Source organism: Herpailurus yagouaroundi, unplaced genomic scaffold, assembly GCF_014898765.1.
Source record: "Herpailurus yagouaroundi ecotype Mexico unplaced genomic scaffold, PumYag 160, whole genome shotgun sequence".
In the NCBI taxonomy this organism is placed as follows: domain Eukaryota; kingdom Metazoa; phylum Chordata; class Mammalia; order Carnivora; family Felidae; genus Herpailurus; species Herpailurus yagouaroundi.
Genome location: NW_024412401.1, coordinates 10,861,926 through 10,885,053, shown reverse-complemented (window position 1 = coordinate 10,885,053; position 23,128 = coordinate 10,861,926).

The following is a 23,128-nucleotide window of genomic DNA, read 5'->3' as shown; positions in this document are numbered from 1 at the left end:
AGAGAAGGGATAGTCTTTTCAAGAAATGGTGTTGGAACAGCTGGATATCCACATGCAAAAAATGAATCTAGACACAGACCTTGCACCCTTCACAAAATTTAAATCAAAATGGATCATAGACCTAAATTATAAAAATTCCCAGATAACCTAGGAGAAACTTTTAAGTGACCTTGGGTTTGGGGATGACATTTTAGATACAGCACCAAAAGCATGAGCCATGAAAGAAAAATTTAGTAAATTGGACTCCATTAAATTTTAAAACTTTTACTCTGCAAAAGCGCTATTAGAGAATAAAGAGACAAGCCACAGACTGGGGAAAATGTTTGGAAAACCACATATCTTGATAAAGTACTTGTGTCCAACGTATACCAAAACAAACAAACAAACAAACAAAAAACCCTCTTAAAACTCAAAAAAAGGAAACAATCCAATTAAAAAATGGGTAAGAGATCAGAACAGACACCAAAGATCTACAGATGGAAAATAAGCATGTGAAGAGATGTTCCACATCATATATCATTAGTGAATTACACGTTAAAACAACAGGATATATACCACTATGCACTTACAAGGATGGCTAAAATTCTAAACGATAACACAAAGTGGCAAGAATGTGGAACAACAGAAACTTATTCACTGTTGTAGGAAACACAAAATTGTATAGCCACTTTGGAAGATAATTTGGCACTTTTTTATAAAGCTAAATGTAGTCATACTACACAATTCAGCAGTCACACTTCTAGTTATTTACCCAAATGAGTTAAAAACACAAAAACCTGCACGCACATGTTTGTAGCCACTTTATTCATAATGGCCAAAACGTGGGAGCCACCAAGATGCCCTTTACCAGGTGAATGGCTAAACAAACTCTGCTACATTCATACAATCGCAGTTTTTTATTGAGTAATAAGAGCAGATGAGTTATCAAGCCATGAAAAGACTTGGGAGAACTTGGCATATTAGTGATTGAAAGAAGCCAGTCTGAAAAGGCTAAAAACTTTATGATTTCATATGTGACATTCTGGAAAAGACAAAATTACAGAGACAATAAAAAGATCAGTGGTTGCCAGACGTTCAGGGAGAGAGAGGAAAGAGAGCATGAATTGGTGGAGCCCAGGGGGTTTTTAGGGCAGTGAACTTTATGATATTGTAATGGTGGATTCATATTGTGCGTTTGTCAAATCTGTAGAACCACGCAATGCAACGAGCCAACCCTAATGTAACCTGTAGACCTCAGTTAATGTATGCATAGTGGTTTGTCAGTTCTAACAGATATACCACCTTAATTTAAGATGTTAATAATAGGAGAAACTATATGTGGGACACAGGAGAAAGGGTATAGGAGGACTCTCTGCAAATGCAGAACCTTTGATTTGCGATACAGTAATTCCAGTAGCTTATAAACTTGCTTCCTCTGTTGCTGATCACTTTCCTTCTTAACCACATCATTTCCTAAAGGGTAAAACCTATCCTCTACTTAATATGTGGGTGTTTTCCCCCACATAACAGTTTAAAGTCAGTCCGTGCCTACCATAAAAACTATAGTAACTTTCCATTGCCTTAGCAAAGATACTAGCACTATTTAGTCAGTGGTACTAACTAACTAACGTTGAAGGGTGTTGCAGAGAGTGCCAGGCCTGTGGCTATCATTCCCTTGCCTCATCTTTCCCCATTCCATTTTCCACAGGCCCTGCAATCTCTGTCCCCTTACAGCTTTTGCACGTGTTTTTCTCTATGATTGGAAACGCTTCTGGCATGTCCACGCTTCAAGAACCAACTTGGGGGTGTCTGGGTGGCTCAGTCGGTTAGGCATCTGACTTTGGCTCAGATCATGATGTCATGGTTCGTGGGTTCGAGCCCCGCATCACGCTCTGTGCTGACTCTTAGGGCCTGGAGCCTGGTTCACATTATGTCTCCCTCTCTTTCTGCCCCTCCCCTGCTCATTCTGTCTCTCAAAAATAAACGTTAAAAAAAATTATTTTTTTAAATAATCAACTTGGGAATCATGGCCCCAAGTCCCCTAATGCCACTGTCCAATTTCCACAAAAACTTCCAGAACTCTACGTGTGTTTTATTCATAGGACTTAGGACCATGCACCATTGGAATTTTGTCTACTTGTGTTATTTCCTTGACTGGTGAATTTTCTGGGTTGAGTCATTAGTGTTCCCTTATTTTTTGGCATGTGTGGAGCAGCCAGTGTATTCTTGTTTCAACTGAATCAACACATATTAACAAATCAAGCAAAACCACAGTATTAAGCCAATGCTAGCTGCTTCGAGAAGTAAATGACAGTAGTTATTCCCTCAGGCTCCTTCCATTTTGCTGGCCTTCTTTAACACATGGCTCCAAAGGCTGATGCAGAAGAAAAAGGAGTGTGGAGGGTTATCTTGGGGGTTCACGGGCCAGACCTGGAAGCAGTGCACATCACTGTTCTGTATTTGGTTGGCCAGCTCTCAGTCCTGTGTTCAACCCTAACCGCCCAAGAGGCTGGGAAGTCTAGTTCATGTAGGCTTCCATGAGGAAGATGGAAAGGTGTTTGAATAGCTGGCAAGTCTCTGCCATAGTGTTCATTTAGAACTGATCTGCCTTCAGCTATGAATTCTCATGGCTTTTCACTGAGATGGCCACTTTTAGGGTAGGTGTGGTATGGAGGGAACAGAGGGAAGGGCGATGAAGTCTCTTCTGAAGAAAAGTGAGTTGTTTAGATGGTTATCTCTGTGTTCTAGTTCTCATATCATTTGTTCCATATCAGGATACACGAAGGTAGCAGCCTTTTGTCATTTTGCAAAACCAATTTTGTAGGAAACCACATAAAAAAGTACCATGCCTCATCATACTGCTTGTACATAGTACTACTACTTTAATCACCATGTGACAGTAACACTCTCTTGTTCAATCAAATGTTGTGTAAATTACATTATTTTGGAGGATTAAGGAGTCCCTGTAAGTATGGTATGTATCTCAGTGCTTCTAATGTTTGAAGGAAATGGCTTTCTGGAACTCAACATAGTAAAAGAATTAGAATTCAATCAGTGTGATAAATCATTGAACTTGCTGTTGAAGGGCCTAAATTTAAATTAAACCTTTAAAAGCAATAACCTCTTTTCAATTTTGGTACTACTAGGAGATAATGGAGCTCTTAAGTGGAATGAATTTGATTTACAAGTACAGCAATCTTTCTTCAATTGCTGATGTTTTCCACAGTATATGTTTTATTCTTTCAAAGTTTAATCAATAACTAAGGTAAGTGAAATGTCTCTTTCTTCCCTGTTTCCTATTTAAAACGCTTGCTGGTTTCTAGATTTGTAGGGCTTTTGGTTGGACGTGGAGATTCTAGGTGTGTATGTAGTGGTGTCAGGTGCATGTTTAATAATACCCTGGCTAGAGAGATGATTTTAAGCACACATACTAAAGATCTCAGGAAATGACGTATTTAATAATAAATCCACATTACCCCAGGTAGTATTTACAAGCCTGGGCTCTGTCTCCTAGAGTTAACTCACTTTAACTCAAAGGTGCTGCTTCCAGAGCCTGCAAACTGGACATCCTTGAATCGGGACCAAGGGACAGCCACCCATGGTGGGAATTGCCCTCAGGAACTAGTCAGCCAGAATGTGAATCTCCTGCAGCCTGGAATAAATCGAGACCACTTGCCTACTTTAGACTGGAGGATTCCACTCATTTCCCGTGGGTGCTTAACAAGGTACCACACATTTGGTGGCTTAAAACAACTGAACTTTATTCTCTCACAGTTGTGGAGTCCAGAAGTCTGAAACCCGATCAGGCTTCAGAGATTAGGATGTGGATATCTTGAGGGGTGGGACTGCATTATTCAGACTACCACAGGCATGTGAGCTATTTTGGAAGTGACTGCTCTGGAAATGATTTACTGACTATAATGCTGCATTTTGCTGTTCAGTCTGAGTTCTGGTTGGGTAAAATCTATCTTTCTGGTGGTGTGCTCCTGTATGTCTTATAAAAATGAAGATTCTCCTTTCTTGCTGAAGGGCAGCTCATGTACCTTGAAAGAAAAAAAAAAGCAAGTTTAGCATGGTTTTGGTCATTTTTCATGTTGCAGTTTTAATTTCTGATATTGGCTTTCTATATTATCCTATTGGTTACGAAGATGAAGATGTTGTTATTGTAAATATTGACATTTATAAAAGCTCCCCGAAGAAGCAAATAGATTTGACTACCTTTTAAAATGACATTGAAATTTATTTTCTAATTAGAAAGTATAGCTCATTTTAGGAAATCTAGAAAACTCAGAACAGCTCGATGAAAAAAGACTGCCATAATTTTAACAACCTAGAAATGAGTAGTACTGATAATTTTGACTTCTTTTATCGTACTGCATTAATTTTCTCCCTGGAGTGTTTAGCAGTCATTCTTCCACACTGGTTTGAGAGGCCACCATTATTTTGTAGGGAAATCAGTTTTCTGGAATGCTGGAAAATGGAAGCCTTGATGTTGTTCAGGTTAAAGCACTTTCTTCCTTCAGTTCAAGAGAGGGTTTTACACTGGGTTTGAGTCTGATACAGAGAGCCTGATATTTACAAGCAATTCCTGAAATGAAAGGTTATCAGTTGTTAGTGGAAGTTCTTCCTGGATGCATCTTTAGGCCACTTTCAAGCATGTTTTAGTAGAACCTTAATCCTGAGAGATGCTCTGGGGGGTGGGGGGGACAGAAGTCATTCATGAACAAGTAAGTTTTGGGAAACCATGTATATTTTGCACACCTATGTGCACACATGAGCGCTTTAAGTCACCATATATATTAACAGACTTTCTAGGATAAAGGAACCTATTTAACCCAGAGTTTCCCTACAGCTGATTGATTTATTCTTTTTTCCTAATGCCTATTACAAAGATCTACATGGAGTATAATTTGTGAAACAGAGTAATAACATAGATAAGGGAAATCCAAATGTTTTTGGTGTTAAAGGACTTTGGTCAAAGTGTGTGTGTGTGTGTGTGTGTGTGTGTGTGTGTGTGTATCTCCATATAAATATTATTGTCCTCTTTGCCAAAATCAGTGTTTTAAAAAAGTGGCTTATTTGATTCTAGTATTAGAAAACCTTTCTTTTTTTTAACTGATGTCTTACATTATAATACATTAGATGGCTTTTCTGTACCCTTTGGGGAATTAGGAATTAAAATCTAGGAATAGTGTCAAGCAGAGTGAAAGTTCAAGGGAAGAGTGAAAGAAATTTGTGTTTTAAAAAAAATGTAGTGTGAAAGCTTCCCAACCTCTCCCACCAAGTGTCATTTTGGCCTGAAGCTGAATTAGTTCTCATCTGATTAAATCCGAACCAGATTCTGCTATTTCCTAACTGCTGTGAAGTGCAGATTTTAAAAATGTGTCAAAAAAGCAAGAATTTAATCCTAGTAGGAAACAACTCTCTTAAAAGAGAATAATTAGCATTTCATTTATATCCTCATTTTACAACTTTTCAACATACAAAATTATTCATCATGTTTATGTAACATGTAATTATTAAATACCTGGTCAGAATACCAGCATTAATTTTGAAATTCAGATTTCTAAACTGATATCCATGGAGATTTGAGAAATCTTAGGGGTGGATGGAAGACCACACTAACTTTGAGCATCCATGTCTGTCAAAGGCAAATGGTGATCTCGGCACCATAACTAAACTTTTGGCTTTTATACCTATGGGATCAAGATGAGGCTCAAATAACATAAAGTGGCTGATCTAGAAATTGCTTATTTGAATTTAGGAAGCAACCACAGAACTTTCAAATATTTCTGGAGTGAAAACCTAATTTCCCTGGCCAATTAAAAAGGTCTGTCAGAAAGAGGAGAGGTCACTGTAATTGAAAACTCTTTGCAGCCAATTACTTCTCTTAGCTTATGTAGCTTCACCACAGTCCTATAGAGCAATGACTCTTACGGGAACACCAAGACTTGAACTTCTCCTGGTGTGATGGTTAGTTTTAGGTGTCATCTTGGCTAGGATTGGTCATACGCCTGTTATGTGGTCAAACATCAGTCTAGATATTGCTTGGAGGTATTTTTAAAAAGCAATTAACATTTTAATGGGTAAACGTTGGGTAGAACAGTATCCTCCATAATCTGGCTGGATCTCATCCACTCAGTTGAAGGCCTTAAGACAAAAGATTGAGGTCCCCAAAAGAGAAAGGAATTCCCTTCAAGATTGCCTTTGGATGCAAGACTTCATATTAACTTCTGCTGGGATTTCCAGCCTGCTGGCCTGCCATGCTGATTAGATTTTAGACTTGCCATAATCCTATGAGCCATTTCCTTAAAATAAAGATTTGGGATGTTTGTATGTATATATACACATACCTTATCGGTTCTCTTTGGAGAATTCTGACTAATGCACTTAGGCACTTGTTAGAAGTGTAAATTCTCAGGCCCCACCTCCAACCTGGCAATCAGAAACAATAGGGTTAGCTGAGCAATCTGCTTTAGTGAGCCATCTAGCCCATGCCAATGATTCCCAAGCTTAAGAGCCACTGCAAGTAAATGGAAGAAGCCTCCTTTTGCAGCTGAAAAAATTGAGGTTCAAAAAGGTTAAATGATGTGCTGAAAGTCACATCTTGGTGTAGCCAAGATTTATTTTTGATATTTTCAAAAGGATGAAGTAATAATCATGGGTAGCTTAGCAGTCTTTGAATATGCTTTTGTAGTATGCTATTGGGATGTCTGTTTTCTTAGAGAAAAATACATGCAGGGCACCTACCGTGTGTATGTAGTGTAAGAGAGCAGTGATTCCAACTCTTTGTACACCTAGGTATTACCTTTGCTATTTCATGTGGTGAGACTTTGTTGATTAAAGAAGGAATGTTTTAAAGTAATAGTTATCTTGTCATTACGGCTGTGCAGAGTTGCTGGTAGTCATGAAAGTGCCAGTACTGCTATACTGAGGTCATATAGCCCAAGCAAAAGCCAGAGATATGTAATATTTTAATTAGCTTGTAAACCTAAATGTAGAATTTCTGTTAAGCATTTTCGCTGTTGGAAAGAGTCAAGGATTTTCATTACTATATTATAGTTTTCAGAAGTGTCTGGAGACCTCTTGCTTTGGATATCTTTGTAACCAAGGACATTTTCAGATACGGTTGCTGAGTGCTGTGCAGCAACTGTGATGTATTAGCAGGGTATAAAAGATAAACCACTATAAAGCATACATGCCCAAATCTTAGTAGTGGATCACCTTTTCAGTCACCAGACTCAATGTACTGGTTTGGGTGATGACTCTCCTCCAAGCACTAGCTAAGAGACGCAGAGTCTTTCCTCTTGGGGCTCTACTATTGTTGACGTGTGCCTTCTTTTTTTTTAAATTTTTTTTTTCAACGTTTTTATTTATTTTTGGGACAGAGAGAGACAGAGCATGAACGGGGGAGGGGCAGAGAGAGAGGGAGACACAGAATTGGAAACAGGACGTGTGCCTTCTAAGGTGTCAGGGTAAGGGGGGAGAGTTGGAGGTTTCTGATAGAAAGGCTGGGAAGTGGTGTTTGTCCTTTCCATTCTGTTGGCTGGAACTCAGTCACATGGCCACTTTGAGTGGCAGGGGAAGCTGGAGGATGTGGTCTGTGTATCCAGAATCAGAGGAAATGAGGTTGGTGATCAGCTGGCAATCTCTTCCACCTGGGACTTAAATGCTCTGATGTGGTCAGGTTTGTGCTTCTGCCCATGATGGATTTATGTTCTCTGCTGATAACCAGAGCATGGTAGGGGTCAGGGAGGTCTACAGATGTAGTTACTAATGCTCCAGACTCTTGCCAAGTCTTTACTAGCCTGAGAGAACAGATAGAGTCACAGAAAGAATAACTCACGTTGTACTGGCTGGCCCTTGCTTACAGCTTTGATGGGGATCTTGCACCACCTCTGGGTTTCTATCTAGTTATATCTTTTTTTTAATGTTTATTTATTTTTGAGAGAGAGAGAGAGAGAGAGCATGAGTGTAAGCAGGGGAGGGGCAGAGAGAGAGGGAGACAGAGGATCTGAAGCAGGCTGCACACTGTCAGCACAGAGCCCCATGTGGGGCTCAAACTCCTGAACTGTGAGATCATGACTGAGCTGAAGTCCAATACCTAACCAACTGAGCCACCCAGGCGCCCCCCATCTAGTTATGTCAGTCTGTTAGCAAGACTTATGTGCTATCTACCATCTTTTCCTCTTCCATTTTATGTGCACCCCTACCCCTTATTCCACTGTTCAGATTCACTGCCTGTTAGTCACCAGAGGGTACCCTATTGCTGTTACTGTGCCAGGAATGCCCCATAAACAGCTTTCATAAACACCCATCTCCCAAGAGGCTGGAGTGGTGTTATATGCAGAGCAGAAGTAAGAATAGCTGTTGTCTTAGTTATGTATTGCTGTGAAACAGACTATTTCATGAAACTATATTTCCCCCCCATAAGTGTTTGGGTTGATTAGGCTCAATGGGGCAGTTACTGTGTTCCACGTACTTTTGGCTGGGGCCACTCAGATGGCTGCATTCAGCCGGGACCTTGGCTACAGCTGGAAAGTCCATGGTGGTCACCAGTCCCCCAGTGCCTGTCCCCATGGCTCTCACCCTTCTGTGGTCTCTGTTGTACTTCTTATAGTTTAGTGCCTGGGCTACAAGGTGGAGGAAGCTTTCAGATCTTTCATGGTTTTGGAGGCCTCAGGACATAATTTCCACTGCATTTTATTGCTGGTAAAGCCACAAAACCAGCCCAGTTCTAAGAGAGAGGAAATAGGGTGGTGTGTTCCCGGGATATGAGGAATTGTTGGTGGCCATATTTGGAGATTATCACCATGCTTGTCAGTCTGCCTTCTTTGTCACCTGTACCTTAAGAGCCCGCTACCTATATTTTGTATATCAGAGTCACCCATGAAATTATTCTACCAACAATTTACCCTTTCTCCAGTGGGCTCAAGTTATTGACATCATCGCTGTAACCTTGGTCAGGTAGGTCCTGATTTGGGGAATATGTGAGGTGTGCACAGGAAGTAACAAAATTGCTATTTGGCCAGTGCTTAGGGTTTGTGTTAGGAGGGTAGTAAGTTTGAGAAATTGTGCAGTGGCCTGATTCAAGCTAAAGGATCAGGAAGCCTTGAACCAGTGGTGGTAAATTGCAAAGCAATGTTTAAGGAAGATGAATTTCACAACACTGTATAGAGAACTTTGAAGGATAGTGTCATTGTCCACGACCACCATATGTAGACATGAAATGAACAAGGCCTGGACTGTAGGCAGAATCATGGGCCTAAAAGAAATGGTCCTGAAAGGCAGAGGATAATCAATATGACTCAGACTATGGAGAGGAAGACAGGATAAAGAGAAGGCTGGGTGTAGTAAATTCTGCCACAAATCAGTTTAAAAATACTGTTGGGGTGCCTGGGTGGCTCAGTCAGTTGAGTGTCCAACTTTGGCTCAGGTCACGATCTTGCAGTTGACAAGTTCAAGCCCCGCATCGGTCTCTGTGCTGACAGCTCAGAGCCTGGAGCCTGCTTCGGATTCCGTGTCTCCCTCTCTCTCTGCCCCTCCCCTGCTCATGCTTTGTCTCTCTGTCTCAAAAGTAAATAAAAACATTAAGAGAAAATAAAAATAAAAATAATACTGTTAGGAGGGGGGTTTGTGCTAAACATGAAACTCTAGAACTAATCAAAGACAGATAGTAGAGAGGCTGTTACACTTAAATCTTAGTCTTGGTGGGGAGGTGGTAGTAAAAGTCCATGTATCAGTCAGCTTAGAATTTATTATGCTGCAGTAACAAACAGCTCCAAAAATCTCAGTGGCTTATGACAACACAAGATTCATTTCTCATTCATAATAGGACTATTGCAAGTCAGCTCAAATCTGTTTTACATCATTTGTGATCTAGGCAGAAAAAGCAACCTATCTGGAACATTCCTCTGTCAGGGGAGGAGGAAAATAAAAATTGGTAGAAACCAATAATAGCTATTAAAGTTTTTGCTTGGAGTTATACATGCCCTTCCATGTTTTATTTTATCTTTTATTAGTCAAAGCAAAACACATAGTGAAGCTTGATGTCTTTGGGGGCAAGGATTATATTCCTCTCAGAAAAAGAGACACCAGGCAAGAGCCCCTAGGAAGAGCAGCATATATTTTAGAAAACATAATACAATCAGCCATAGTTACATGTTTCCCTGTTTTTAATGACACAGATAATGAAAAGTGACTAGAAAATGCTGAAAAGCACACAGCAGACGTTTCCAGTCACCCCAAGTTTCTCTCACTAGAAATAACTACTCCTGTTAGTATTTTGGTATAAATATATTCAGATATTTTTTCCTGGGAAATTTTTATAGTGGAATTAAATGATATATGCTATCCTGTCACTTATGTACTGACTTAAAGGTACACAATAAACACACACCCATGTCAGCCAATACACATGTGCATCCTAACCCATAATGGCTCTCTGGTATTCCTCTGTATGAATATATCATAATTTATTTAATTGTTGGACATTTTGATTTTCCAGTTTCACTGTGTTCAATAAAGTGCTGTCATTAAGTCTCTTACATGTATGCATTCACACATTTATCAGACTATTTCACTTGGATAAATTCCTACCAGTGAAATAATTAAAAGGAATATCTTTTTAGTCCTTTCTGATACATCATTGACAAATTGCATAGCTTAGTTTTTAAGGCCCACTATTCCTTTTCCCCCTCCTAAAATGGAGTAGTGTTACCATAGCAATAGAAAAAAAAAATCAGTACTCTCATGGAAGTGCCTAATTTGTCTTTGTCTTCATTTTAACTCAGAAAGTTACATTTTGTGCCAAGGTTGACACATAAAATACTTGTCCAGAATCTCTTGTGGGTTAGGAGGTCAGTGCCCTTGGAGAGATGACCTCAGCCGTGCCTGGTTAGCCTGCTTCACAAATTGGCTCCCCTGTTTGCTGGGAGAAGCTTTGTCAGTCATGGTTGGTCATGTAAGTTGCTCTGCCTAGGGAGACTCAATGACTCATAAATGTCCCTCCCATCCGCCTGTAATTTAGAAGACAATTGGTCATAAACAAGGCAGTTTATGTAAAGATCATTAATTAGTCAAAGAGGCCAGCTCATTATAGTGGATTCATTTAGGGATCTGATTCAGTTCTCAAGACTATTCAAAGGTGTGTGGTACAAGCTGCCTGTCATCTGGATTTTCTTGGAGAGAGAGGAAGAAAGTTAAAGTCTGGTGGGGTATCTTAGCCCTTTAGCCTACTTGCTAGGGAGGGTCTATCGTTTTGGAAACCAAGTTTGAAATCTGTATTCTCAAATTGGTGATTGAATTAAGAGATGGTCAGAGATGGTTCAGGCATAACTCTGGAGGTGCTTACGTGAGGCGGGTGAGGTGCTCCCGTGGTGAAGGGTGGAACACTTGGTGGGGTGCGGGGCACATGGAGAAGAACAGCAGAAGGCAGTCCTTTTATCATTCAACTGCCACAATCAGGCTGGGGAACCCTGAAGCTAGACATGAGGGACCCTGCAGTGGTGCTCACTAAAATACTAGGTTGTTTATTCTGTTTGGCAGAAAATAAATTCACATTCACATTCACATTGTAAAATGCAGAGTTTCATGTGGTCACTGGAGTAAAAGCTATTAGCATTCTTACCTTGTTTTATTTTGTTTTTGTCTTAAGGAAAGGGTAGCAAGCAGTTGAGCTTAGGAGAAGGACAGCATAGGGTTTAAGTTCCAGCTGTGCTGCTCTCTAGCCATGTGACCCAGGCTTGTCCCTGTAACCTACCCTGGGCCTGAGCATTCTCATTTATAAAATGCGGCAGAGTAGCAAGGTCTACTTTATAGGCTATTCAGAAGATTAAAATACATAAAACACATAGTATGATCCCTACCTAGCACACGGAAAGAGGTCAATAAGTGGTGACTATTCTTTTAAAGTGATATATAGTACAACAACAATTATTTTCACAAAGCAGTAGTAAACTTTAAGAGGCTTGAATCACTATAAGAAGTTTGAATCAAGTGTTTGACTATACTTAGCATGGTGAGCATTGAATAGTATATAGAATTGTTGAATCAATTTGTTGTGTACCTGAAAAAAAAAAAAAAAGGTTTGACTCATATAATCAAGGTCAGTTCTATAGCCCTTATTATCATGTACATGGAGATGGCTTTAACCTTATATGGTTCTAGTCTTACTGTTTTGTGTGCTCTGTAATAGCAAACTCCAGTTATTTCTGTGGCTTATTATAATAAAATATATTTCTTTTTTTAAATGTTTACTTATTTTTGAGAGAGAGAGTGTGTGAGCAGGGGAGGGGCAGGGGTGGGGGGAAGAGGATCCCAAGTGGGCTCTACACTGACAGCAGTAAGCCCGATGTAGGGCTTGAACTCATGAACTGTGAGATCCTGTCCTGAGCTGAAGTAGGATGCTCAACTGACTGAGCCACCAGGCCCCCCCTCACATGCATTTCTTGATGTAGCCATTAAATGGGATGTTGTTGGACAGAGGGTAAATATCCTACACATGATGACAGAGAATCCAGGCTTCTTCCATTCCATGGCTCCTCCATCCTTTAAGACCTCAGTTTTCATTGCTGTTGGCACAGAAGGGAGAGAGATAAAGGAGCACTATGAGGGAGTTGTCCATGAGCCTGTCCTCGAGCTGGTGCCTATCATTGCTCACACTCCATGGTCTAGAACTAACTCACCCAGTCAAACCCTTACTGCCAAGTGGTAGGGATGAGAAATGGATCCGCTGGTTGGGCAGCCAATCCCAGAATGTATGCTCTGGTTCCAAAGTATGGTAAGGGGAAGGTTTAGATGTTTTGCCTGTCCCTATTATTTTATAGGAAAAAGTGATGATATTTTGTTGGCAGAAGAGGTAAGTAGGAGGAGTGAAAAGAACAATTTAAGTATTTGAACTAGGGAGTCTTAATTGGGCTGATGATCATACCATTGTAGGAATAGGGCTTTGGGGCAGGTCAGTATGGTCCTTTTGTGGGAAAAGGACCAAAGAAGAGTGTTTTGGGCATGAAGAGCTTGAGGTAACTGTGGGATATACCATGGAAATCTTCCTTGGGTACATGAGAAAACAGACCTAGCATTTTATGTGGCCAACTTTCCTAAATGAGGACACATGTTATCTTCCTTTAAGTGTGCCTGTATTCATCTTCTGACATCCATGTAAGGATATGATTCTCAGGATTTACCTTCTTCATGATAAGAAATGCCCAGCCCAAATGGAGGGGGGAAAACTAAACTTTTTGTGGATACTTTTTGTTTAGAATATGAATTTTCAAGAATGTCATGCCTAGGATTCCTTGGGACTGGATATACCGTCACGTGATTTATTATTTGTTCCACTGCTGTCCAAGGGCAGCAAACCACCCTTCAAGAGATTTCTTTTTTTTTTTAATTTTTTTAATTTTTAATTTTTTATTTATTTTTGAGAGAGAGAGACAGAGTGTGATCAGGGGAGGGGCAGAGAGAGAGGGAGACATAGAATCCGAAGCAGGCTCCAGGCTCTGAGCTGTCGCACAGAGCCCAACGTGGGGCTCGAACCCGCGAACCACGGGATCATGACCTGCGCTGAAGTCAGACACTCAACCAACTGAGCTACCCAGGTGCCCCAAGAGATTTCTTGAAGAACGCAGATCTAGAAAAACTCTAGGCAAGCCATTGAGCAGTCCGTGTTTGTTATAACATCATAGATCTGGTGTCTGCAAACTTGTATGGTATTTGATTTAAGTTACCCTCAGTGTGGAATTGGGTGACTGACCACTTAAACAGAGAGTTTGTCAGCCTCACATTGTGGGGCAGGGGTAGTTTTCTTACACTCCTTAAATTCTGTAAAGAAGTGTTTATTACCTACAGCAGTCAAAATTATGTTTTTTCCATAGTTTCTCGGGAAGGTACCTCACTTAACAATTCAACCCAGATGAGCATTTTCTGCTGTTTAATCTGCATTTTCTTGGTACTGTATATATTTTCAACAGGACTTTCTTGTGAAGCATCTGTGTGTTTCGTGTCTTCAAGAATCTTACACTTTGTTGTAAGGTGGTGGGTCTAGGCCATCTACATCTTGGCAAAATCATTTGAAACATCTGATCATACCCTACCTTAGTCTTCTTGGACTGCTATAACAAAATCTCACCGACTAGGTGGCTTAAACATAGAAATTTCTCACAGTTCTGGAGGCTAGAAATCCAAGATCAAATTGCCGATGGATTTGGTTCCTAGTGAGGACCTGCTTCGTGGCTCGTAGACAGGAACCTTCTCAATATGAGCTCTCATGCCCTTTCCTTGGTGCATGTGCATGGAGAAAGAGAGCTCTGTCTCCCTGTTGTAAGAGTACTAATCCCATCAAGAGCACCTTACCCTGATGACCTCATCATCTTTTCCCCCCAAAGGCCCCATCTCGAAGTATCTTCACATTGAGCATTAAGGGTGCAATAAATGAATTCTGAAGGCTCACAAACATTCAGCTCATGACATCTGCCTTTATCAATTCAGTAGGTTTTATGCTACACAGAAAGTTAGTGGAGCTGAGGGCCTTTTCCAGATTTAAGATGGAGGAAAGTAAAAGGTATAGATTTATCTCTTTTCCTGTTATAATAACATAGCCTTTTATTCATTTAGCCCTTAAACATTTATGATACATTTAGTTACTAGGCACTGAGCTAGGTTCTAGGGGTGTAGAGATTTTTATTAGACGTAGCCAGGATGTACAGATCCGTGATTTAAAAAAAAAAAAAATCAAATTTTATGCACCTATGCCTGACAGTGCTATGATAGGAGTGAGTGTAGGACACAGTGGGGGCCCAGCAGAAGGATTTATTCATTCTTCCTGATGATATGGGGAGGGAATCCAATCCACGGAGCCGTAGGTGGGTTGGTAAGCAGCGGTGGACTGGTGTTCAGAAGTTAGTCGTAGAGGACACAGGCATTCAAATGAGGGATTAGCATGAGCATATTTATGTAGCTTTGAAATGAACTTGGGTGTGTGGAAAAGCAAACCTTTCAGCTTTTATTGAAGCCTAGGCTTTAGGTGAGTGCTTAGCTGGAAATGAAGCTGGATATGTAAGCAGGCACCATATCTAGAAGTATCCTGTCTTTCATGCTAAGAAGCTTGGGCCTTATCTTTGGGGCATTGGGGAACCTTCAAAGGATATTCATCTTTGAAATGATATTGACTTCTGCATTTTAGTAAGATCACTTTGGCAGAATATGAAGAACAAACAGGAATTCATGTTATGTTTTATTTTTGAACCTTGGAAGTTGGGACTTTTATTTCCATGGGTTTTAACTGTTGTCAAACATCTTTTGAGGATCACTGTGACACAGGTCTAGAAGTTCATTTATTAGAAAGTATCAAGAGAGACATGAATTCCTTTGCTCAGCAGCTCTGCTTTAAACTTTGACCTAGAGAAGATTGAGATCACCGGCCATTCCATCCTGGGACATTTATGCCCACCTGGAGAAGGTCATAGCCAAAACTGTGCTGAAAGCTGCCCTCAGATTCTCCTGCTTTGACCTCATACTGTCAAGCAATGTACCTTAGATGAGAAAACATAGTGATGCCTCAAGAAAGATACTGTGGTGTTTTTTGCTTTTTTTTTTTTTTTAAGAGAAGTTTGATTTTCCTGAGTCCTTTTTCTCATCTGTAAAATGGAGTTAATAACTACTTGGCCTACAGAACATCATCAGTTCTGATATAATTATTTTGAAACTATTAATTTATTCTAATATCAGTGTATTAAAGAACAATCTGTTCACAAAATGGATTTTGTATTTAGTTATCACTGAAAATTATACCCACCTAAACCAGGCAATGTAGGAATACACAGATCACACATCCACAGCTCAGAAATCTACCAACTACTTCAGTTCTCTAGGCCATGAGCCACACCCACCCACATCTGGTGTCACAACTGTCTGATTTCAGGTGGCCCTCCTTCCATGTCACAGTAACTTACAAGCTACAGCCCATCTGGTGCTCATTTCCACATCCAAACTTTGGTCTTTTTCAAGGTCAAGTTTCAGAAAAGTCCATATATATATTATAATATTTATGTATTTCTTAATCATTTACTACATATAAAATTGTGTACTGTTTTTATTAGGTTCCTCTATGGCACTGACAAAAGCTTGTGAGTGTTGCACCCTATCCTGAATTTTCCCATGAACCCTGTGGTTTTTACAGTGTGATTTTGTGTAGCACGGAGATTTTTGAGAGTGCCTATGTGGAGTTATAGCAGAACTGACTGTTGTGTAAAGATGCCTGTGATCCAATTCTCAGTACAATATTTACACAATGTCAAGGCACCTGTGGCTCAGTTAAGTGTCCGACTTCGGCTCAGGTCATGATCTCACCGTTCCTGAGTTCAAGCCCCGCGTCTAGCTCTGTGCTGACAGCTCAGAGCCTGGGAGCCTGTTTCAGATTCTGTGTCTCCGTCTCTGTCTCTACCCCTCCCCCACTGATGCTCTGTCTCTCAGAAAAATAAATTACTAAAAAAATTTTAAAAAATAATATTTACACACTGTAGTCATGAACACGGACTGATTTTCTTCCAATCATGAAGCCATTTGCTGGAGGCCAGATCAGATGGGAGGAGTCTCTTCACTTGGCATTATTATGAGTCACGCTTCATCATCAGCTGGGTTGCAGGATTGTCAGTGATGAGCCTCTGCATCCTTCTTTGTCTACTCCATTGGCCAGTGCGCCCTGATGGGGTGTGTGCTAGTTAGTCCTTAAGCTTGGTGCCAAACGGCACGCCCACCCTGTTTAAAATAATTTGTTTATTTCTTTATTTTGAGGGGCAGGGGGAGAGAATCCCAAGCAGGCTCCGCATTTCAGCGCCGAGCCCCATGCAGGGCTTGAACTCACGAAATATGAGGTCATCACCTGAACCAAAATCAAGAGACCAATGCCGACTGAGTCACCCAGGTGCCCCCAAACCCACCCTTCTATACTGGACTTACAGTGTTTAGACTGGCAGTCCTTGAGGCTGGCTCCTGGTTAGATTCTGCCCACAGGGACACTAAAGGAAGACTGGAAGACTGAAGAGGAGAGAAGGGTTTGCTTCTTCCTGTGTGTTTGCTGTTCCTGTTCACACCCTGGCAGTAATCCTTAGTTTCAGTCTCTAGTTTGTTGGTTCTGGCACACCCAGTACCAGGCGGGCAGCACCCACTCCTCAGAAACCTGCCCCCAGCTCTGCCGAGTCCCTTCTCCAGATTCTAATGACCTGGTCTCTTCCCTGTCTTCCCTAGGGGTGGTGTGAGTTTCATTTGGTTTCTGTTTCTGTATTATCTCAGTCTTTCCTGTTCACTTTTTCAGTTCCACGACACCTATTTAATTCCCTGGTAAGATTTTTGGTGTGGTTTTTGTTTTCCTCCCAGGATCCTGACCGACACAGGATGGAAGATTTGGTAATTGCAGTGTCAGTAGGAGAAATGATTTAAGAACAAAAGATAGGACAGCTGGCTGCCAACTGGGATTTGATGGGCTTGACCGAGAAGCGGTAGCCTGGAGATCCTCTGACGCAGATGCGGCACTGGTGCCACTGACGTGTGGAGCTTGGACTCCGGGACCGCTGCTCTGCCATTTACTAGTTGTTTCTTAAACAGTTTACTTAATCCCTTTAAATCTGAATTTCTTCATCTGGAAAAAAAAAAAAAAAAGGGGGTAATAGGATCAAGTAGGTTGTGGTCAGAACCAAATGAGATGATGCTTAAGAAGTGCTTAGGGCTAGGGGCGCCTGGGTAGCTCAGTTGGGTAAGCATCTAAGTTTGGCTCAGGTTTTCATCTCGTGGTTTGTGGGTTTGAGCCCCAGGTCAGGCTCTGCACTGACAGTGTGGAGTCTGCTTGGGATTCTTTCTCTCCCTCTCTCTCTACCCCTCCCCTGCTGGTGCGCTCTCTCTCAAAATAAATAAACTTAAAAAAACAAGTGCGTAGGGCCAATGTCTCGGACATGAACAAGCTCTCGATTAAGTGTTTTCCATTCCAGTGCCACCACTGCTTGCGTAGTCACCCTGGGGAGTGCCTTTGACGTCTGTGGCTGCAGTAACTCGAGTCCCTTTGTTTTGAAAGGCATCCAAAGAGGCATTTCATAACCCATATTTTCCACATTGAAGCATAAGTGACCACCCCTTCTCTTTCTATCTGCAGGTAACTTACTGACTATGAAAAAGAGTGACTCACCTTTTTGAAGTTCATTTTAAGGAGAAAGCGTCCTTTGATGAGTTGAATTTAGAATGGTTAGTCGCTTTGTAGAGGAATTGCAGCTCAGTTAGTAAAGAAGCTGATGACTGTGTCCCAGTGCTCTGTCACACAGATCAGATATTGGAATGTCTGGTGGCCTTGAAGGCATTGAAGCAATGCTGAAGATGCCATGATATCACTATAATAAAAAGAAGATGCTTCCACTACCCCACACTGAAAGAGAAAATCCCACTATAGAGCGAATGTCGGTCCCCCATTTGAATGATGGGTATGAATTTGTTCTATAACATTTGGATGCATACATGTTACATTTCCTCATTGTCCAAAACTCAAATCAGTCTAAACTTCTACTTGCCAAGGTGTGTAGATATCCAGCACCAATTATTATTGGAGTGGGGGTCTTGCTAAGGTATTGCATGAGTTCTAGAGGCCTTACACAGCCTCTGTGAAAGTATCCTTATCTATGTTGCTTGCCACCAACTCATTATTTAAGTCAACAGGATCCATTTTGAAGGCAAGTTAGTTAGTCAGAGCCATTGTTTGTCAAGGTGCTGAACTCCTGGATTTGGTTCACCCTTTCTAGGTATCATGCGGTCTCATTTGAATGATGTAGTTGGGCATACTGTTTGCCTTCTCATTCAAATAAAGGCTAATCCTCCTCTCTTCCCTTGATACCTGCTGTCCCTTTCATCCCCTAAGTAAGACCCCAGAACTCAGATCACAGAGACATAGCTAGCTGTATTCTTACAATGGGAGAAAATATTGGAGCCTGCTTCGCATTCTGTCTCCCTTTCTTCTTTCTTCTCCCCGGCTCACACTCTGTCTCAGTCTCTCTCTCAAAAATAAATAAACGTTTAAAAAAAATTTGTTTTTTTTTAATTTTTTTTTTCAACGTTTATTTATTTTTGGGACAGATAGAGACAGAGCATGAACGGGGGAGGGGCAGAGAGAGAGGGAGACACAGAATGGGAAACAGGCTCCAGGCTCTGAGCCATCAGCCCAGAGCCCGACGCGGGGCTCGAACTCACGGACCGCGAGATCGTGACCTGGCTGAAGTCGGACGCTTAACCGACTGCGTCGCCCAGGTGCCCCTAAAAATTTTTTTAAAAAAAGAAATGATGAAGCTGAGGTTCCAGGAGTATAAGTGATACACCCAAGAACATCCCACTGGTAAATGCAGAGGTCACAGTAAAGGGCTGTTTTTAACATACCAGATTTTAGTACAAATTTATAGGAAAACTGAAAAAAGTAGATGATTTGATGATTGACTCAAAATAAGAAAAGGTGTTTGGCTGGGCATTTGAAGGAGAACGTTATACATTGGAATTGTATTTATATTTCAGAGTATTCAGCTTAAGTGTTTTGTATTTTGCCTTTCAAGAGTAAGATAAGGTGCACGTTAATACAGATGAACTTGTGGCTGTAGCTGAATGACTAGGCTGACAAGAAGGGTGGTCTCCTGAAGAAAACCTGGTTTTGTTACATTATTGTCTCAATGCCATGCTTTTGATTTCTGGGCCAGACAGTGTTTGTATGGGCGCAAATATCTTGGTGTGTTGGCATTTGTAAATTTTTGGCCTGGAGCTGTTAAATACGAGAATGACTGGTTATGAGGATGTGAGTGCCCACATTGTGGTTTAGTGACCTTTTCTTTCTTTCCTCTTGATAAACAAACTGCAGTTAATTCTTTCAGAGCACCTGGCAGAGAAAAATAGGAGCTCATAAGTAGGAAATGAATGTAGATATTTAAATGGGAGAAGTCATCTTATTAAAAAAAAATTCCATCATTGTATGCTTTAAATAACGAGCTGTTATAATACATTTAGATTCATCCAGACAATACATATTGATTGAAAGTTTACTGTATGCCAGGCACTGTTCTAAGGGCTTGGGTCCTATCACTGAACAAATTAGACCTACATTTGTGGATCTTACCGTCTTTTGGGGAAATATGCCATAAATATTATGTATAATGTATGTATGTATACACATACACATAGTGGAAGTGAGATAAGTGTCGTGGATAAAAAAGGAGAATATGGTGAGGGACATCAGGAGTCAGGGTGAGGAGTGTTAAGTTATTAAATATATGGTCAAAAGGATTAGATTTACTTGAACTTACTATAACGGATATTGCTAAAAGTTTGAATACAACTCAACACAGGGTTTGCATGCTAGGTTTAATGCTAGGCCCATTTATTTGACCTATAATTTCTGTAATGTGAAAACTGATTATGGCAGTGCAAAGTCATTGTTATAAGTCAGAGATAGGCCAATCTTGTTTTCCTTCTGTCTGTAACAATCCATAGAAATTAGCTGGCATGGTTTCTCCACAGATATATTAGATCTAGAAATAAACATTAGTTTTTGTAATATATTGTGATTTATGCAGCTTGCGATTTAATACATTTAATTTATTTGGAATAAATTACTAACATGTTGGCTGTAATGCTGTATAGCACATCTAGAAATTAATTGTTCTCCATAAACTAATGGTTATTTCTTTATTTTTATTATTTCTCAAGTAGATTTCCTAGGGGCAGTTTTTCAAGAGACTAGCACATACTTTCTTTTTAATGGGGAGTGGGAAAAATCTATTAAATTCCTATTTTGGCAAATGTAGGTAAGCAGCTATGGGATTAAGTTTGCAAATTTAATAAATCAACTTCTCTACTTTTCCCTCACCTGCATTGCTGAAGGGACCCATTTTCAACAACCTTTGAAAGATCTCATGGTCAATGTTCAACTAGTGTTAGAATTGATTCATCAAATGTTGGGAACAGTTCATCCATTTCACGCAAGTTACGATTTTTCATTGGAAAATTTTATGCAACTTTTTGGCACTCATCAACTCATACAAATCCTATTAAAGTCCCATTATAGCAATACCATTTTGAAAGGCTTTGTTTCACACCACCGTTCATTTTGTCTTTTTTTCTTTTTTTCATGGAAATAGAAAGTTTTTGTGTTGACCCCGAACTACTTTGGAATATAGACATGCGTGTTCACACCCACTCCATGCCATTGCACTGAAGGAGTTGAAAAGGGAAAAGTAACTGATTTCAGCTAAGGATCTGTGTGGAGGTAGGCGCTGTGCTAGCTAGCTACCATGATTATCATAATCACGGCTCACCATGACCTCTGCGTAGTACGTTGTGTCATTGTCACGTGTTATCCGCTTTGAATCCTTTAAGGTGGGTGGCTAATATTATCCCCATTTTACAGGTAAGGAAACAGAGGCATAGAGAGTCTAAGTCTGCCCCCAAATAGGAGTTTAGTTTGGCTGGGTTTCAAATTGTTTTTGCTTTTTTTTTCCTGCAGGGTGAAGGGAGATGTAAATACAGGCGTGAAAATGTTTCTGGCTCCTTCCTGTGTCCAGGAAGTGCTCTCTTTGACCTTAGAGAAGACTTTTTGAAGTAGCCTTATTATCCTGTCATGACTCATGTATTCTTCTCTCCTTGCTCTCATGCGGCACTTGGCAGAGTCTGACATTACAATATATATTTATTTGTTAACAATTTGTGTGTGTGCTAACACACACACACACACACACACACACACACACACACACACACACGGGATGAATCCCTAGCAGGCTTCATGTCTAACACAGAGCCTGACTTGGGGCTTGATCTCACAACTGTGGGATCATGACCTGAGCCAAAATCCAAGAGGGGAATGCCTTACTGAACTGACTGAGCTACCCAAGACCCCAAGAATTTTTTTTAATGGTGGCAGAAAATGTGTTTAATTTGCTGATGATCATCAGCCTCTAGAATAACACCTGGCCTGTGGAAGGTATTAAATAAATATTTACCAGATGGACATATGAATCCACTCGACTCTTTTTACTTCAAGCTGCTTAAGTCTGTGCTCTGTGTTGCTGGAGATTTTAAGAATGAAATGCCACCACCCTTGCCTGTCCAGGGCGCAGCATTTGATTTCTTGTCCATTGACTGCCCACTTCACAGAAAAAGACCCAGTGACCCTGAAGCCCTTATCAGGTTTAAAATTGTGTGTATATATATATGTGTGTGTGTGTGTGTGTACACACACACACACATATATATATACACACAATTTATATTTATATATATATATATATATATATGTACACACACATATATATATACACACACACAGCTCTGAACTCCTTTTGACCACCATGAAACTCAGCTGGGATGTCCTAGTGTTGTGAAATTGTTATTTATAATCCCTGAAATGCTGAGGAAAGCCAAGTTAAGTCCTCATTTTGCCTGTAAAACTATCGGAAGACTCAGATCATTCAGTTCTAATATCTGTGAAAGTTAAGGCATCTTAAGAATCAGAGAAAACCAAACTGGCAAATTTATTTCAGTAAATAAGACAATATAGAGGTCCAATGCAAATATTTGATAGTGCCACATTCCCCATAAAACCAAAGAAAGCCACAATATCAAAACTGGGTCTCTCTTTATATCTCTTGCTAGGAAATCTTGAACCTAATAAATAGTAAGTTTGCTCTGAGAAAAGAAGAGAAAAAAGGCATTTATGTCCAAGGCCAGCTCATATGCTTCTGGGTTAGAGTAGCATAGTTCAGGGACCTAAACTCTAGCGGGGTCACTACATTGTTTTACTTTCTGCTGCTGAGATGACCTCCAAACTCTCGCCTTAAAACTTTGATCAGATGATACAAACCTCTGATCTCTCAGCTGAATCTGGCACCAGGTTTGACCTGGATGTGTTTTACATTTGTTGCCAACATTTCAAAATTGGGAAAAGTCACAGTAAACTTCTATTTCCACTTGTCTCCAAATACCAGAAGATTTGGCCACTGGACCCACACTCTGTCCTGACAGGACATTGGGCTGAAGTTGAATGGTGAGTTCCCCTTAGATACGGCCTGGACTCCAGTTTGTCCCAGTCCTCCCCGCTCTCTAATATGCCCACACTTGCTTCCCTCCCTCAGTG